We start from the raw sequence: 15,634 nt of genomic DNA, 5'->3' as shown, positions 1-15,634 counted from the left end.
GAAGAGGAAACTAAAGAATTACATCAACGAAGTAAATCAGGAGTCTGATTATTGGACCCAAAAAATTATAGAAATTATGATTGAGAACGTAGCAGAATCACTCCTAATATCAGAGGTACAAGAGAGATAGTACTACAACCATATTCTATAATGGCTCTACGATAAAGCTAGTTAGAAGAGTACTAGCCTTATAAGAAGTCAGTATGAAGCTTCCACCGGATTGTGTATGCACCAGAGGTGCAAGTATTATAGTAGAGCTTTAAGTTGTGGATGTGAATAATACTTATGTTAAAGCGAGGTCATGAAATAGATAGAAGATGTGATGCGAGATTTTAAGGTAAGTAAGGTAAAGGTGAACAACGTACGAGATACTCAAATGCAGAACGTTGCGAATAATCCATACTGCATATAGAAGGCTAGAAGCGCTGGGATTCAGTATCCAAGAATAGTAGTGGTGTCGTCAGTGGCATATCTTCCAGCCTATGGGTTCTAGGTATCGAGAGGCCTAGTCAAGAGAGTACAAAAGAGTTAGAGACGATGTGATGTCTCGCTTGATGTTCCAGAATGACATAAGGAAATCTATGGTGCAAGCAAGTTAAAGGAAGGCTGCGAGTAGTATAAATGGATGTGTATAGGTCGCAAGCTAAAGTATGGTAGAGCGACAAGATTTTAGGAAGACATGAGTAAGGATAAGAAAGGGCGAGTGAGAAAGTGACGATAATGGATAAGTCCTCGGGATTAAGCCCATGAAAAAAAAAGAGCTGATGATTTCTCTAAGTTATAAAAAGCTTAGAGTCTAAGACTAGTAGCATTTAGAAGATATGTAATGTTGCCCTGGTAGTACAATGATGGTGTAATTGTGATAGACAAAGGATGACATTTGGTCCTTCGATTGAGTAATGATTTGATTTCATGAATTGCACGGGATTAAAATACCCACATAAGTGAATCACATTGGGATGCTACAAAATAAGGTTATTGAAGTACAGTATCGCCGCTAAGTGGTGCAGGAAAATCACTTCAAATATTCCTCGATGCAACATAAGCCCTAGTGGCAAGGTATTACGTAAGAAGTTTCAAGTCATCAGTGGTATATTGTAGATCAATATTGAGGTGAATCAACAATGGATGGACAAAAGTCACAAAGTATGAGATGAGATTAGGCCGTCATTCTTAAGATGAACAGTAATGAGAAAGCACTAAAGGACATAGATTTATACATATAGGATAAGCAACGAAAGTAACCTGGAGTTTGGTAGCAGACCTCAGTAACAATAAACCGAAGTAAGAGTTATGGTATAGTATGACCTACCTAGATGCAATAAAGTCATACGAATGGATAACCGGGTCTATGAAATAAGATATAGCAACATTTGTAAGTTCAACAAAGTATCGAGCAAAGAACTTCAGTATACCTATAGATGCCCAGAGAGACATCTTATCAAGCTCTGTATATTCTTACAAAGTGAGGCCTAGAGATTGGCTAAAAACTGGAGGAAAAAGGAAAGAAAAGTCACATAGGCGCACTTACAAGGTCAGAGTCGTACAAGCTGCATGATAGAAGGAAGCAACAGTTATGAGATTGGAAGGATTCCGACCACAAGTCATGGTATGCGAAAGAGGGCTAGAGGGGGGAATGCCTTGGCCTTTGGATTTATTCACAGAACAGTTGCCTATATGGCAAGGAGAGAATACTAAAATATTCGGAAGACATAGGTTATGAAAATGATAAGTGCATCAGTCAACATTTGATGACGAATGTTCCAAAGGGGGGGAATGATGTTACACCCCACAGTATTACGTCGATGTTATGCTCCACAATATTATATTACAATGATGGTACACTTCGCAGTATTATATTATGATGATGTTACGCTCTGCAGTATTTTATTAGGACGATGTTACACTCTGTAGTATTGTACGTTGAATTTGTCGTAAGACAATTGACATCAGTTCAAGGACAAGATAATTTGGAGATTATAAGTATTATGCTATTTCAAACAAGTGACGAGTAAATTCGTGAAGGTGAAAGGGTAAGCAAATCGAAGAAAATGAATTTCGTTAAAGTTTGACATTTTGGATAAAATACGACCCGAGTTAAAATACCCGGTATTTATGTACTAGTACCATATAAGGTACCACATGACTATGATAGTAAGGTGTATAAAGTGTATTAAAAGTGAGTAGTATTCTAAGTAATTTGAAATAATTCTTATTATGTGGGTAATTGATTAATTATTGGATTTGTGGATAAATATTTAAGTGAGATTTGTTGGATAATTATAAGGGGGATGACAATCCACGTGGGATTTTGGAAAGTTGGCAGCAAGTTGACATCTAGTCATATGCTTAAGGAAGTGGTGGCTTATTTAGAGGATTTTGTGGCTTAGTCACACATAAGTGGGGCCCACACCCACAAAATACAAAAGGCTTCTCTAATGAAGTTGGTCATTACGTACTAATACTAAGTAACGGATGAAAATGCTTCAACAATTCATACAAGCATTTGAATGGCAGTAACGTGAGTTTTCTTGAAACAAAATTCAAAGAAAGACATATTCAATCTTCATAGCAAAGCAAAGTGCTTCAGCAAACTATACAAGTGATGACAACGTGATTTTTGCTTTCATTTTGGAAAGGCTACTTATAACATTCACACTTTGTTTTGTCTGAAGAATGAATTATCAATGTTCAGCTTCTCTTAGTTAAGGATTCATTTTGGGAATTCATTCCAACACCTTGAGGATAATTCTTTGGAATGTGATCCAAGATGGAATGTTCATCTACGAGGCTTCTTAGAAAATAGCAACTGGATTTTGCGGTTGTAAAGGAGTACGGTGCAATCTTTCTCAAGAATATCATATGGATTTTTCCCTACTTCGATCCATAGTGACATGCTTTATTACAAAAGACGTATGTTAGAGGGATTATCAAGAGAATCGACTCAGGTATGTTAAGGCTATCCCTTCTTTCTTTTTGGCATGATCCATACGATACAAACAAAATGAGTAAACACACAATTTTCATAAATGACTCTATTCATATAGGTACTAGGGGTGTCTATATTCTTGATTCCCCATGTTAATTATTATTATATCTTTTGTTCATGGGTCTCAGAAAAATACGTAATTGATAAAGTTTATCCGAAAGGCATATTGATTTTATGATACTCCGAGAAATCTTATTAACGTATTTCTTATGCGTTTCGGGCATTTATATATGTACATTGACCCATGATCAGATGGTGTTATATACACGTATATTATATGTATATGGGATATGGGAAAAGGTTATGGCATTGTATACGCCCCACCACTTGATCACCTGGTATACATTGATGATTTGCCCACAATGGCCGAGATGATATGATGGGATGCCCTCAGAGGCTTGATGATGTTATGTACACATATACCTATGCATCGTATGATATTTATATACATATACATGGCATTGTAAATATTAATGATTCACAGAGTTATTCAGACTTACATGTTGAGTCTTTTACTCCATGTTTCTCTTATGTCTATTGTTTACTGATTTTCATTCCTTACATACTCGGTACATTATTTGTACTGATGTCCCTTTTGCCTGGGGATGCTGCGTTTCATGCCCGCAGGTCCCGATAGACAGGTTGAGAGCCCTCTAAGTAGGCTATCAACTCAGCGGAACATATTGGTGCGCTCCATTTGCTCTGGAGTTACTTGTTTGGTCAGTATGGTTTAGACGTGTATTGTTTGATATACCGGGGCTCTGTTCCGACCTTTATGACAATTATGTATTCTTAGAGGCTTGTAGACAGATGTCATGTACGTAAAAGATTGTATGGCCTTGCCGGACTATGTTCAGTGTACGGATGGTTATTTTGGTCTTGTAGGCCCGTATGTCCTATGTATAAGTTGGTGTTTCATGTTGTATTTTACTTATCTCACGGCAGCCTCTCCGGCTCAGTTATCTATGATAGTATGATACGAAAAGATACGTTATGTTGGAACTCGGTTAAGTAAAATACTGGGTGCCCGTCGCGGCCCATCGGTTTGGGTCGTGACAATGAGCATTTACTAAGGAGTACAATAATAATACAACATTTGTCCCGAATATAAATAAGACATGATAAAGTAAATAGTACGGTGGAGACTTTGTGGGTTGTGATACGTAGCCTGGAATGCAGCTCGTTATAAAGTCTCCTTAACATCTGTGCCTACACGCCAAGATGACCACCAATTGAACATGTCGGATCCTGCACATTTAGTGCAGAAGTGTAGCATGAGTATGTAAATCAACATGTACCCAGTAAGTATCTAGCCTAACCCTGGATAAGTAATAACGAGGGGTCAATATCGACACTTACTAGAGGTCCAATAAAGCAATATGATAAATCATAAGCAGATGTGAAGCACAACAGCAATAACGTGGTAAAACTGTAAGTTACATAATCTTCCAAAAATTTCTTTTCAAGATATAAATTTCTAAGTTTCGTGTTCTATCTCAACAACTCAGATATATTAACTGCCAGAAACCAACGGATAAGGAACATCATAATAAATGCCGAGCATCAGTGGGAGGAAATCTAGTGAATATTAGGATTGGTAGAGATATAACACACGATTATGCCGAGGTCGTACGGCTCGATCCAGAATGATGTGTACACCGCCGAGGATTGAGCAGCATGAACCATAGATGCATCTATTACATTGCCGAGGCGTTCGGCCCGCTCTACAAGAAAGGAAGGAAATCATCGAATTATGAGAAACGTGCTTCCAATACAGTACATGAGCACAAAGTGAATATAACCTTATCGTTTCTCAAATAACTTGCCAACAACTCAAGATGATAAGGCTCGGCCTATATATATATATATATATATATATATATATATATATATATATATATATTATAAATTCAATTAATTAAGCTAGTAGAATGAGTTCAAATAATTCAAATATTACATGATAAAGTTCTAAGTCTACCCGGACATAAACATGCTTTAGCTACGTATGGAATCCTGTCACCTCGTGCGTACGTAGCACCAACAACTAGTAGCACATAACAATTACATCGCCTAAGGGTTAGTTTCCCCCTCAGAAGGTTAGAAAAGAGACTTACCTCGCTCCGAAGTTCCATAACTGGCTCCAACGCCTCTCTAACACCTCAACTCAATGCCAAACATTCTGAAACTAGTCAAACAACGTGCAAATCAATTAAAATATACTCCAATGCTTACAATTTAATAATTTATAATGATTCTCAACTCCGATCGAAAAGTCAATAAAGTCAACCCTCGGGGCCACGTGCCCGAATTTCTAAAATTATTGAAAATAATTATTACCTATAACTTATATATTTTATATTTCGAAAATCATCCAATTTCGCCCATGAATTTACCCTCAAATCAAGGATTTACCATCTCATAACTTTGGAGCTCAAAACCCCAATTTCTACAATTCAAATACGGATAAAAATGATAACCAACGAAAATAATCAGGGAAAACATCAAAATAAAGGTCATATATTTACCCTCTTGTTTAGAGGAGAACAACTCTGCAAAAATCACCTCAAACGGAGCTCTAAAACTCAAGATATGCTCAAAATACTAAAATGCACGGTCTGCCCATTTAATACATTGTCCAGGCGATTTTTGTTCTTCGCCTTCACGGGACACCTTTGTGTTTGCGAAGAGAAATTTTTTGCATTGACCGGTTAACCCAAATTTCTTTTTCACATTCGCAGGACCTCGCTCGCGTTCGCGAAGAACAAAGTTCGCACGAGAAACCAGCAATCTTTCCCGACATGGAAATAGTTATAACTCTCTCATACGACCTCAGAATTCGACGATTCTTGTTGCTATGATTCTACAATTATGATACGAATCTAATGGTTCAATCCAATCACAAATCAAAGGTCATTTTCTCAATATGGTACCCTTTATGTCCAAAGAAGCGACGTTGAAACATCAAATAATAGCGCGATACAACCCAAACACATCTGAAACACACCCGGGGTCCCCGGAGACCCCATTCAATTACACAAACATGTCCCAAAACATAACACGAACTTACTCGAAGCCTCAAATCACACCAAAAAAATATCAAAACCAAGAATCGACGTTCAAATCCTCCTTTTAACTTTCAAACATTCAAACTTTGACGAACGCGTCCGAATTACACTTAAACATTCCGGAATGACACCAGACTTTACGTACAAGTCATAAATCACGATACGAACCTATTCCGAGGCTCAAAACCCCAAACGGACATCGATAGCACCAAAATCCACTTCAAACCAAACTTAAGAAATTCTAAAACCTTCGAATTGCCAACTTTCCACAATAAGCGTCGAAATGCTCCCGGACCACCCGATACTTAACCCGAACATACGCTTAAGTCTGAAATAATCATACGAACCTATTGGAATGTTCAAATCCTGATTCCGAGGTCGTTTACTCAAAAGTCAAACCTTGATAAACTCTTCCAACTTAAAGCTTCCGAGTTGAGAATTTTCCATCCGAATCAACTCTGAACTTCCCGAAATTCAATACAGACTACGCGTACAGGTCTTATTACATGAAGTGAAGCTACCCAAGGCCTCAAACCTCCGAACGATGCGCTAGAGCTCAAAACGACCGGTCGGGTCGTTACAAATATATTGCAGATGAATTATCTTTTTATGAACTTCAAGTTCATATTATCTTATTTGAGGATCTAGATGTACAAATGATAATTCATTTAATGTAAATTTTTCTCAATATTTATCATGTCTTCCCTTCATGTTAGAAAAACTAACTTGCTTCCTCAACTTTGGAAACACCTTTGTACTTTATGGTGTTAATTGAAATACACGCTGTACATCAATAATAATAAGATGAAATTATTTGGTTCCTGACCATGAACCACTTGTAAGGGGAGAATGTAATATACTTTCGTATATAACTTATATCAAACTGATATAGATAACTTTATTCTCATAAGTAATAGTTTAACTATTAAGTGGAGGTACTCAGTAAATCTTTTTGCTAAACCAGTTGTGATATAAACCAACTTATCAAGATGAATTGTCTTGAATAGAAGATATGGAAATTATGCTCGAAATTAAATTATTGTGTAAGATACCTCGTAAATGTTAGAATGTAGATTAATAATAATCGCACATGTAATCATCTCATAGATGCATCTTATTAGGTATACATAGCAGGTGAATGAGCCCATATTCACCTTTGATATTTCCATCATTCATAGGATTCAATCTCAATTTTAGTTGGTCTATTAATTAATGAGAACAAGTGACATAAGAGAATTCGTAAAGAATTTTCTAGTTCTTTAATATTTACCCATCTGAATTCTCTTTTATTTTTTTACATCATACTTAATGGCTAAACAAATTTTGTTAACTAGATAAATTATCAATATTGATAAACTTCACGTTTACACCATGACATATGCAATTATCAATAAATGCCAAGTTTATTATGATATAATTTTTTATATCAATAAACTTCTACTTATCATGTCATTCTTTTATTTGTGTAGTATAAATTAAAGAATAAAGCGAGTAGCTTTTCACATAAATATTACCCCGCTACAAGTTGTAGTAATAAAAGATATTAAATTTTTCCTTTATTTATAGTCTCAATATAACTAACCGCTTTCGCGAATACTTTAGAAACTCAATAAGTATCTTTGAGACTTACTACAACACAATGCCTTATTGATAATCAATTTTATTTCTACAAAATAGTATAATTGGCTTTTTCGGAGCTTTCAATTAATTTTGTACTACCACATATTCATCAACATCTATATGGTGAATATCTCTTTCAAAGAGAAAGTTATATCATTATGGTCATGGTCAAAATCATTATAGGCAAGATATATTGCTTCTATTACTTTTGCCCTGTAATAATCATATTGCCATAATATTTTGGCATAATCACAATAGGTACGTGATCAATGACCATTCATGCCATAATAATGAAATTATTTTTATATTTCATCACAAACCCCCTTCTAGAGGTCTGTGGTATATTCAATACCACTAACATATTCATATTATTCCAAGAATGAATATGTACTCATATTATTCACGGTAATAAGTGTGTCTTCTTTCAGACTTATAACATATTGCTACCATATTCTGACGAGCGTAAACCACACACTTAAATTTTGCTCGCTAATCAAATATAGTATAGTATAATATGGTATCCACGGTGATTGAATTTAAACCGTATTATCGTAGTTTCTATCTTGGTTGCTATCTAGGATGGTCAACAGTTGAGATTTATAAGATGTCTAACTAAAATTAACTAAGAATCTAAGGCTATTGACTAATGACAATCGAAACAATGAATAAGCAAAGAAGGTTATCAATGAGAGAAGATAGGGTATTGATAGGATAGGTGCAAGATAATTGTTCGGGATCTAATTCTAAATAATTCACTTCTAATGTTCAAGTGAGTCTCTCGAATTCACTCAATTATTAGTTCAACGTTCAGCAAAAACTCCTCTTTCGATTTAGTCTTAACCTCACAAGATGAACCAATTTAAGCACGTGAAGATATGCAAGAATGTGTAATGGATTGGTCTTTAGGAAAACATCTTTCTGATTCTCCTAACTAGGTTTAATCAATTATCCAACTAGCCTCTTTCGATTACTTAGAAGAATGTATGAATTAAACTAACAATATGATGCAAAGATATCACAAGTTATGTCTCTCTCGATTACATGAACTAGTGAATAAAGATGCAACAATTAAATCATCCAAAAATGCTTCAATACATAAAACTAGAGTTATAATACACAAACAATCATCAAGACACGGAATCCATCAAACCCTAAATGAAACTACTCCATAGTGGAGAAGTTGTTTATCACAAGAGTATTAGGAAAACAAGAAGACATTACAATTCCCAAAGTCAACCAAACTTCCTTATTGAATGAATTGGACAAAGTATTTAGACTCTTCGTTGTTTTGAGACGAGCTAGGCTTCATATAGGTCAAAAAGAGTTGCCTTCGAATTTACAAAAATAGGCCTGGGTAAAGTTCCCAAATGCGAACATGCGCGGCCGCGCACCTGGAGGTGTGACCGAGCACATGGCCACGCACCTCTGGCGGTACATTGCGTCATTTGCGCGCTAGAGGTCTATAATACGCGATCGCGCACTTGGGTTTTCCTCTTGCTCAACTTTTTTTCCTCCCACTAAGTGCACTATTCGTCCATTGATCCGCTCTGCATCACCAAGTAGGGTCGGCCCCAGACAAAATCACCCTTTCCTAGCCGAAATAGGATTTTCACTCTGTAAAAATTACGCAGGCATGCCGCATGGGTACTTTTCTCAGAGTACGGCCTCAAACTTGATTTTTGATGTCCAGACTTGGTCCTCGAACCCAGAACACGATCCCGGCTTAATCCCTTGGGATTTTACTCAGACTTCAAAGCTCCAAATAGCTCGAATTGGCTCCACAACATCTACATAACTCGGAATCGCTCCTACAAGGTATAAAATACACAATAAGTGCAAAGACTACCAATTAAAGCTCAAACACAAATAAAGTGCAGTGAATTAGAGTGCAATAAGCGACTAAAACACAAGATTATAGCCTACCATCAGCACCCCATACTTAAACTATTGCTCTTCCTCTAGCAATCAAACTACACTTCTTATAGACACGATATTTTTCAACAACTCTCATAACTCATCACACCAAGAATATTTAAAATAGATAAAGCACAATACTGTAACATCCTTGCCTCAAGATTTGACTCAAAAGTACCACACAGTTTTCACAACCTGCTCATTTACTCTAACACAGAGGTCAACCACATTACCTTTCCTTCGTGAATCAAGTGCCTTCACACAACAATAGAGAGTGGTTCCCCACACAATGAAATTTAAGAACAGTTAGGAACTCAAAATAGAAAGAATTCTCTCACTATCAGAAATAACATTCATGTGCTACAAAAGACGTACCATAGGCTTGCCCGTAGTGTACTACTCTACTAATTGAGCTCATTCAGTCGAGAATCAAGTAGTACTTTAATTGGTTGCAATGTAGGCTGCAAGGTGGGTAGGGTAATTTAGATATAACAGTGACCACACCTCCCTAAGCACTTTAATACATACAATTAACCATTCAAAATCTCACATTTATGTCCAACCATAACTCCACCTTCACATCATTATACATTAACTCCCTACTTCTTTAAGCACAATTATATCAAGTTACCACTACCAAGGAATGTTTTTCACAATCATACACTTATTGTTTCCTTTCTTTTTTCAATTCAAGTGGCTCTTACTTTTTCAAAATAGTGCACCTTTCTCCTTGGTTCAATAGTTCCACTCAAAAGCCAAACCAACCACCCCACACTTCAACTTTTACAAAGTTCATAACAAATTCAAGTGCTCACGAGAGGTATAAGGTTCAAATATATGGTCATTTCAAACAAATGGGTAAAGCTTGTAATGTGGTTGCCAAAGAAACAAGATTACATGCTCAAAAAGGATTAACTACGATACATAACAATTAGGTGGGGTAAAAGCATATATCTGGCTCAATAAAGAAATGCCTATATCATTTCCAAGACTGAATAAAATTGCTATTTCGCTTTGCACACACACGGGGAAAGTTCTAGACATCAAATGCAATGCACAGAATACAAAAAATCACACACAAACATGGCACATAACTCACTCAGGATTAGACTATCAAGACACTCTAGTCAAAGCAGTTAAGCAAAGTTAAGATCATACAATTTAAGGTACTTATACAAGAGTCAAAAACTGAGCCTAAGTGTCATAACTAAAATACTCACTATTCTTAAGACATAATAAATTAAAAAGATATTGCCTTCAATTAAAATCACAACACAAGGTTTCCTACTCCTAAAATAAAATGAAACTAACTACACCCGGTTCAAACAAAACCCTTAGAAAAGAACCGCAGCACAAAGAAAAATCAAGGGGGAATTATTACACTACCTACAAACGAAAATCTTTTTGTCGTTTTTCTTTCGACTTTAATCCCTCACGAAACCTATCGATGATATCCATCGTCGGGAAAAATTGAAAAATTTTCTCATTTTGTTTCCAAATTCTTTTCTATCTCTACTAACTACAACTAACAAAAAGAAAATTAATACACATACATACAAATATCCCCCACCCACACTTTAAGTTGTGGCATGTCCCCATGACACTTAATTAAAAAGCATAAGGTAAAGGAGACTTCCATGAATATCTAGTCGGGGTCTGAGCCGAAGTCGGGTTCCATTCCTTGCGCCCAAACTAATGCACACATCCATGCAGATAGCTTCTTCTCATCCTTTTTGGGGTACACCCCACACTTATCTTTCTCGCTCACTCCAGTCTTCTCTTATGAGCCCTTCACTTTCCACTCAATAGTTGCAGCTGGTTTTCCTTTTTGCACCCCCTTTTCTACATCCATCTTGAAAATCACAGTCTCTTCACCCACTCTAAGCATGAGTTTTCTCTTATGTATATCTAATTCGCTCTGGCCGTCGCTCATAATGGTCTTCCTAGGATGAGGGTGACCTCCTTGTTTTCCTCCATATCCACCACTATAAAATCCACAGGAAATACGAACTTATTCACCCGAACTAACACATCTTCCACTATCCCTTCAGGTATTAAAATCGTTTGGTCTGCCAGCTGCTACGATATTGGTGCAGACCTTATCTCTCCAATCTTCTTCTCCAGTTTTCTGTAAATAGATATAGGTATTAAAATAATTGAGGCACCAGAATCACATAAAGACTTATCAAAATTAATAGTTCCTAAAGAGTAAGGTATAGTAAAACTCCAAGATCTCCACACTTTTGTGGGAGTTTATTTTGCAATATCGCACTATGATGCTCCGTGAGCTTGACCACTGAGGTCTTTTCTACTTTCCTCTTCTTCGTAAGGATATATTTCAAGAATTTAGCATAAGAAGGCATTTGTGAGAGCACTTCTGTGAATGGTAAGTTTACATGAACTTGTTTCGGTACATCCAGAAATCTCTCAAACTGCTTGTCCAGCTTTTCTCTACATAACTTTTGAGGGAAAGGTAGCGCAGACATATGCTTGCTCTCCTCATGTTCCTCCCTTCTCAATTTTTCTTCCTTCTTCTTTTTCTCAGCTTTCATTGGGCCTTTCTTCTTCTTGTCGTCATCACTTGTCAACTGCTCCCCACTTTCTTTTTCAAGTTTCACATCTTTTTGGATCAGGGTGGGGTCTTTCAACACTTGCCCACTTCTCAAGGTTACAACATTCATTGTTTCTTTGGGATTTCTTTCAGTATTAGCAGGGAGAGTTCCTAGAACCCTCTCATATAATATTGTTGCAATCTGTCCCACTTGCTTCTCTAAATTTCGAATTGTTTCCCCTTGTACTTCAAATCTTCCATCAGTTTTCACAATGAAGGACTTCATGAGATCTTCTAGACCAGATTGATTGGGATGTTGAGGTTGGAACCGCTACCTCGGATGATTCATAAAACCAAGAGCTCCTTGTCCCTGAAATCTGAGGTTGTTTTGTTGCCATGCATTAGCGGTACCCCCAGGTGAACTACATGAAAAACTGGGGTGCTTCTGACCTATTGCATTAAAATTATAATTTTCCATAGCATTTACTTCCTCAGTTGAGACTTGACACTCATGAGTAGGGTGCCCTCTTTCACATATATCACAAGCTGTGTGAGGCTCACTTTGTATCGAGGCTAAGGTCAACTTTCGTATTTCTTTAGCCATAACATCAAGATGTACATACACGGATGTATTAGCATCAACTTGGTGAACACCAAATGATCTTCTTCTTTCAGCACTCTCAGAGAGCCACTGTTTAGCATCTTCAGATAACTTATCAAAAATTGTAACTATCTCTTCTGGAGTCTTCTTCATCAAAAGTCCTCCGGTTGCATTGGTCAATGTTCTACGCGAGGATGGTGTCAATCCATCCCAAAAGTCCTGGAGTTGCATCTAGAGTTCAATTCCACTATGTTGACACTTCCTAACAATCTCATTAAACCTCTCCCATGGTTCAAAAACAGTTTCAATCTCTTTCTGGCAGAAGTTATGGATTTCTCTTCTAAACTTGCCCGTCTTAGCTGAGGAGAAATATTTATCAAGGAATTTTCTGTTCATCTCCTCCCATGTTCTGATCGATCCCGTGGGCAAGCTTCGAAGCCACTGCTTTGCATGATATTTAAGTTAAAAGGGGAAGACCTTTAAGTACACTGCATCTTCTGACACCCCATTGTATTGAAAAGTGTTCATAATCTCCTCGAAGTCCATTAAATGTGTGTTTGGATCTTCGTTCATTTTTCCTCTAAAGGCAAAAATGGCCTCGTGGCCACTTAAACTTGCACTCAATTGACAACCCGGTAAACAAACTTACAATTTTCCCATTTGAACACCTCAACTTGACGGAATGAATACTAATAAATACATCCAATCGAGTGTGTATATCAATTGCGCTAATATGTCAAACACGCCATATGCTAGACCATTTATTGCTTGGCATGTGTTATTTGTGGACCCCACTTTTAAAATTAATATATCAAAATTTCATTTTATTTTTACTTTCTTCTCCACTCAAACACTCCCCCCTTCCCCCAAACCAGTAAAAGAAAATACTGCCGGAAAAGCCTCCGACCAAATCCCAAATCCAAGAAATTAGTCAGTTTCCTTCCTCCCTTTTCTACTTCTCTTCTTATTTCTGTTAAATTCAGTTATGAATAGAATTTTTGAGTTTTGACCACTAGAAAACTCCAATGGCCTCCACCTCCAGTTCGCTGACGACCAACCACATGCAATTCCAAAATTGATTTTTTGCTTTGTTTTTGCCTAATTCAAAAATTTGCATGCAAGTTTTGGATTCTTAATGTCCCCCTCAACTATAACCTTGACTTTCAGTGAAAAAATAGCATTGGAGAAATATGAAGGGTGCTTAGTGATAGTGAAATTGTTGGGTTTGATTTGGAAGTGAAACTGTTGGGTTTTTGAATAATTGGAGTTTTTCTTATTCAAGTCCCTGCACTTGCAAGTTATTTTGCTTAATGTATTCCCAAATTCTCTTAACATTGTTGTACCATGGTAATTGAATCTTTCATGTACCAAGAAACTTCACCAAAGCATCAGAAAGCTGGATAGCCGCAAGAATTCCCAAATTGTGCCACTTTTCCTTTCTCTTTGGTTCATCTGAATCTATAATGAGAGAAACAGGATTTCATGCTCAAATGGTCAAGTTGTTGAGCTCAATATCTCTAATACAAACCTTAGTTGGGGGGTGGTAGACAATGGTTGAGGAAGAAGGAGGAAAGGGTGTACTGGTAAAGAAAGGGATGGGATGGGGGGGGGGGGCTTCTTTATTTTTAATTTATTATTTTTTTCCTAATTATAAAAAACATTTTATCCAAAATTATTGTACGCGCGTGCGCTAATTATGTGAGTTGCACGCACATTATCCATGTCACCTGCGTTTATGCCACATAAGCATAGTCAATGGCCAAAGGTGTTTACTAGTTCACATATGTACGAGTTGAGATGTTCAAATAGGAAAGTTGTAAGTTTGTTTACCGGGTTGGAAATTGGGTGCAAATTTAAGTAGCTGGGAGGCTATTTTGCCTTCCCCTAAAAACACAACAATTATGAATAATTTGAAGCAACTCTTGCTTCAACTCGAAATTGTTAGCTGCAATTGGGGGTGGTCTAACACTTGATAAGCCTTGATTGTAGACCGGTCTAGCATAATCTCCCAGTGATCTCCCAGACATGGGAACTATATTCCCGAACTATTCTGCAATCAAGGGTTGATTTTGAGCAATTCTCCGACCCCTCTCTTCTTCATAGATAATATGTGCATCTCTAATAGTTGCTTCCTCAGTATTCCGTGCAGATTTTTCTCATTGTTGAGCTGCCTCTATTGCAGCCAAATCTACATTATCATCACCATTTCCAGCCATAGTTTCTTTGGTTGAGGATTGCCCAACATTTTCTAACGTCTCGGTGAGATTTCTTTCCTTCCTCTGTTGTCGCAGTGTTTTTTCTATCTCTGGCTTGTATGGTAGAACTTCTTTCGCAGAAGCTCGAGTCACGCACCAATCTTAACCTGTAACCTACGCACAATGAAAGAACACCAAACGTAAAAAGAGAAAATAGTAATAAAAATAAAATAAAATCCTGAATTAGTACTACAAACTATTTCAAACACTATTGATTGCCAATCCTAGGCAATGGCGTCAAAATTTGACGAGCGCAAAACACACAATTAAATTTTGCTCGCTAATCAAATATATTATAGCATAATATCGTATCCACATGGATTGAATTTAAACAATATTCACGTAGTTTCTAGCTTGGTTGCTATCCAAGATGGTCAACAATTGAGATTTATAAGATGTCTAACTAAAATTAACTAAGAATCTAAGGTTATTGACTAATGACAATCGAAACAAGGAATAAGCAAAGAAGGTATCAATAGGAGAATATAGGGTATTGATAAGAGAGGTGCAAGATAATTATTCGGGATCTAACTCTATATAATTCACTTATAATGTTCAAGTGAGTCTCTCAAATTCACTCAATTATTAGTTCAACTGTCACGACCCAAAATTTTCCACCGACGGGACCGTGATGGTGCC

The 15,634-nt window shown here is 36.9% G+C and overlaps 1 non-coding gene across 1 annotated transcript; it reads left to right on the top strand.

Annotated features, from left to right (window-relative positions):
- Positions 1–12,981: 12,981 nt before the first annotated feature.
- Positions 12,982–13,088, top strand: LOC142168515 (small nucleolar RNA R71). The gene has a single exon (XR_012698370.1). It is a non-coding gene; the product is annotated as a small nucleolar RNA R71 (small nucleolar RNA).
- Positions 13,089–15,634: the final 2,546 nt, after the last annotated feature.

This window comes from Nicotiana tabacum, chromosome 13, assembly GCF_000715075.1.
Source record: "Nicotiana tabacum cultivar K326 chromosome 13, ASM71507v2, whole genome shotgun sequence".
Classification (NCBI taxonomy): domain Eukaryota; kingdom Viridiplantae; phylum Streptophyta; class Magnoliopsida; order Solanales; family Solanaceae; genus Nicotiana; species Nicotiana tabacum.
Note: the sequence above shows the minus strand (reverse complement) of the source record. Positions and strands in the feature narration are given on the sequence as shown.